Source organism: Heterocephalus glaber, unplaced genomic scaffold (assembly GCF_053883595.1).
Source record: "Heterocephalus glaber isolate CG9 unplaced genomic scaffold, H.glaber_assembly_v1.0 deba00000122, whole genome shotgun sequence".
Lineage (NCBI taxonomy): Eukaryota > Metazoa > Chordata > Mammalia > Rodentia > Bathyergidae > Heterocephalus > Heterocephalus glaber.
In genome coordinates this window covers 84,580,318-84,584,667 of record NW_028258138.1, presented here as the reverse complement: position 1 = coordinate 84,584,667, position 4,350 = coordinate 84,580,318, and the positions used below count along the sequence as shown (strand labels likewise).

Below are 4,350 nucleotides of genomic sequence, written 5' to 3'. Positions count from 1 at the left end.
CATTTTTGATACATTTATAAACACCCAGTCATCTACATACACACATACACATACACACGCACACATTTATACACACTTATCTAGATAGCTACCTATTTTGATGTGTATGTTACAAAAATACCACCTTGCTGTTGTGTTTTGCAAATAGTTTTTTTTTTAAGTTATCAACATGCCTAGCAAAGTTTTTACATCAGTACTGATAGATGTAACTCATTGCTTTTAACTTCACAATGAACATATTGGTTTATTTAATTATTCCAAATATTGATGAGTATGTAGTTTTCCATTTTCATAATTACAAGTATTGTTTCAGTGAACATCCTTGCCTGTGACTCCCGAACAACATAAACAGCTGTTTCTTGAAGACAGACAAGGAAGAGTAAAATGGTTGGGAGAGAGAGAGTCTATACATTGTAAGTATTAATCATTAAATGATAAACTAGATTAGGTGCTGCATCATCCATTGTCCCACACCCCAGTCTAATGTAGATCAAACTTTGTGGTGTTGCTAATCGGCTATTCAAAAGTATAACTATTTCTTTACTTTGAATTTCTGTATTTCTTGTTAGGATAAGCCTTCTTTGGCCATTTATGTTTCTTTTTTGATGCTTCACCTGGGTGTCACCTTTGCCAACTCTTCTAACTTCTCATTTTGATGACAGTGTCAGATACCATAGTCAATTTTGAGTTAAGTACTCACATATTTTGTGAACCGAATTATACTGATGGTTATAAATAATGGTTAAAACATGCATAGAAACATACATGTTAAATTAAAAGAAAGAATAAATGATCATGTGTAATACAAGAGGACATCCACACAGTCAAACTTAGGCTGAAGAGCACATTTAAGGACAATAAAACTGGAAATGGTGGCTAACATTTATATAATGATGTATACCAAGCCAATCAAAATGTTTTACTGTGCTAACACCTTTATTCCTCTTACTGATACTGTGAGATATCTTTGAACTTGCTAAAAATCATAGGTAGTAGAAGGGCAAAGCCCGGAGTTGGCAAACCTAGGCACTGATTCCAGAGCCTGCACTTTTTACTTATTGCATTGTCTAATGTAGCTCTTCTTCTTTCTTGACCTTCTCCTGTTCCTCCTCCTCTCTCTCCTCCTGCCCCTCCTTTCTCTCTTCTTTCTTCTGTAAAAGGCAAAACCATGAAGACAGTAAAAGGATCAGTGTTGCAGGGAGCAGGGGAGAGGGAAGGGTGGGCAGACAGAACCAGAAGAATTTTAGAGCAGTAAAAATATTTTGTATGGTGCTCTAGTAGTGGACACCTGACCCTGCATTTGTCCACCACAGAATGTCCAGCACCGAGTGAGCCCTTGTGAAGTGTGGACCTTGGAGAGCATGTCAAGCAGTCTCATTCATTTTAACAAATGCACCGTACTGGTGGGGGATGAGGAGAAAGGACCAGGTGGGGGCACAAGGTATGTGAGAAATCTGTATACGCTCCTCTTAATTATACTGTGAAACTACAACTGTGCTAAAAAAATTAAGTCTTCTTTAAAAAGTTGCTCAGTGACAGCAGAGTGAAAGTAGCAGGAATGGATGAACCTGGGGCGTACTGTCATTACAGAAAAGTTCGAGTAAATCTCACTGCACACACATAAATGTGTAAAAAATGACTCTGATTGAAATCTATGCTCCTGATCTTTGTCTCACCAGCCTATTGGGAAACCTGACTTCCCTCCTTTACTCTTCTCCTCCCTGTGATGTCTGGAGCCGTACGCACAGCTATCCCTACCATGGTTCTTGACCCCTCCCTCCAGCCACCTATGTTGCCAGTGAGATGCCCTCTGGCCCTTCCCAGCCTGCTGCCCACTGCTCGGCACCCAGGACCCTCTTGGCTGCCTGTCAGGTGCCAGCCTCATTTCCTATGCAGCCACTTGCAGGAGGGCCAGGGCCATCTCCCGGACAGTTCCACCTGAGTCATGGGCCTGTGTTCCCTCTCAGAGGGTCAACGGCTTTCTAATTCTCCCTCCTGTCCAACACCAGGAGCCTTGTTCTTCTAGATGGGGAAATCCTGCTTTCATAGTCCTGGCCAAGACCAATTTTGTGCTCGATCCACTCCTTTCTCTGGAATTTAGGCTTGGGAACCTGCATCCAAGATGACTATTAGGATGTTTTCTTCTTTTATGCCAGCTGCTATCCCTCCTGTGATGAGCATAGAGCCATACATCATATATCTTATATGTATGTGTATGTGATATATTATGTATATTTAAAATATATCAAGATTTTCTGCCACATAATCTCATTTAGGTATGAGAACACCCAAGGCTCTGTCTGGGCAATGTTGGCACATAGTCTTTGGTAGCCAACTGTCCTTTCTCTGAACCCTTAACAGCTGTACCAAACCTGCCTTTCCACTGTTCCTCCTTAAGGACACACTGTATTCCATCTCCATGGATTTTCCTTCTGTGGATGTTCCTGCAGATGTCCCATGGACAGCTGAGACCATTTGCCTACACAGCAGTTTGAAACACATAGAAAAGTGTCAGCTGCTCAAAATGACTCATCAAATAGGTAGACAGAGTAGGATTGTGGGGGTCTCCCTGCCCCGAGAATGGATCTATCTGTCTTCATGGATATACAAACTGCCTAATGCAGAGCCATGAGCCTGGGTTAGTGCTATGTCCTCACCATGGTGATATTCTTCGTGATTTTCAACAAAGAGTTCTGAGATGGCCTCTGTTGTACTGGATCCCACAAATTATCTAACCATCCCACCAAAGGGTTATCGTCTCAAAGATTTCTAAATTCTGCACTTAGAGACCTGCCTCCAGTGTTTCTGGGACTGAGAAACTGAAGAGAAATAGACTTCAGCAGCATTAAGGATAATATTATTGGATCATTTTTTTCAGGTTCAAAACCCCTAGCTTTTAGAGTGATTTTAGTAACTCTTCACAATCCCATTTATAAGTTTAATGTGCACTTTTTGTTTATGGCTGAATCCACATATACACAAATGTTAGAATAAAAGAATGGTTGCAAATCATGTTTTGGAATTCATTCAAATAACTATTTTTGGAATGACCAGAGGTTTGATTGCATGGTGTCTTCATTTGGCCATGGAAGGCAACCTGGACCAAGCCCAGGACCACCACTATGCTAATTTAGGTTCTCTCCCACATTGACTCATAGATCAAGAGGTACTTGTGATCATTACCTTGCCAATGGCTGTGACATCAGTCTGAGTCAGGACTATCAAACCTGAACTTTACATTCCCTGAAAAGTCTCAGAGAGATGTTGGGAATCAGGTTTTATCAGCTAATCCCGCTCCATTCTACCCTGGCAAGGTTAAGAAGACATCATGGAAGTTGTGAATAAAATAGTAAATTAGTTTTTTAAAATACTTATATTCCTTTCTGTCAAGTGAAACATGTCTCAGGCATAGAGGCTCCCGATCAATGTTGGGAGAGAAGCCACCCTTCTATCTCATCCCTAGAGTTATGGGAACAAACAGATGATTCAGACTTCAGACAGGGGTCTGTGCAACCTTCTAGAGAACTCAGACTGTCCTTCTCCATGGAAGGAAGAATGCTGCAACCTGTTTCCTGAGATGAAGTATGGCTCTTAGAGACGGGCATTTGGTGCACAGACTTCGGCCGGAATACCTTTGCTCCTCCACACGGTATGTCAAATTCATGTATTGACCACCAAATCAGGTGGGCCCCTCCTGCTCATACCACTACCCTTCTTTCTTTGTTAGTGTTACTAAAATCTGACAATAAAGAAGTCAGAGAATTTTCTAATTTCTACACAATCTAGAATAGAGATGTGTTATGGTGCAATGAATGGCTAGCCGGGACAGACCCATGAGTTCATGATTATCTCTGCCTTTACCAGCTGTCTGTCCCAGAGCGTTTTAAGGGATTCTTTTTCCTACTAAAATGGGTTGTTTACCTTTGTTTAAAGGTTCCGTAAAGGGTGATCTCAAAAACATAAGGCAATTAAAACATTGAAGCAATATGAGAAAATTCTTAAGACAATTTTCTTCAGTCTTGGCTGCTTTTAGGGTTTTCCAAGTGGCCAAACTTCATCCCAGATCAGAATCTTTAAGATCAGGATGTAGGCATTAGTATTTTTAAAGCTCTCCTAGATTACTTCAATAAACAAACGTAGTTGAAGAAAAAATAAAACCATCTTCCTTTAGCTTGACCAAGTGAATTAACAAATGGTTTGGTTATAAGTTCCATCAAGCCCTGGAAGGCTGCTAGGCACATTGCAATTGCTAAAATATTTGATAGCCTCTATACACGGGTATAAAAAGAGTTTAAAATCTTCTCCTTAAGTCTATAGTACTGCAACTGACTACTTGTTTAATGAGTTTTT

The 4,350-nt window shown here is 40.6% G+C and overlaps 1 long non-coding RNA gene across 1 annotated transcript; it reads left to right on the top strand.

Moving 5' to 3' along the window:
* The first annotated feature begins 312 nt into the window (after positions 1-312).
* LOC106009783 (uncharacterized) lies at positions 313-3,985 on the top strand. Its single transcript, XR_001183785.3, has 3 exons — positions 313-413; positions 1,314-1,441; positions 3,551-3,985. It is a non-coding gene; the product is annotated as an uncharacterized LOC106009783 (long non-coding RNA).
* The last annotated feature ends 365 nt before the right edge of the window (positions 3,986-4,350 follow it).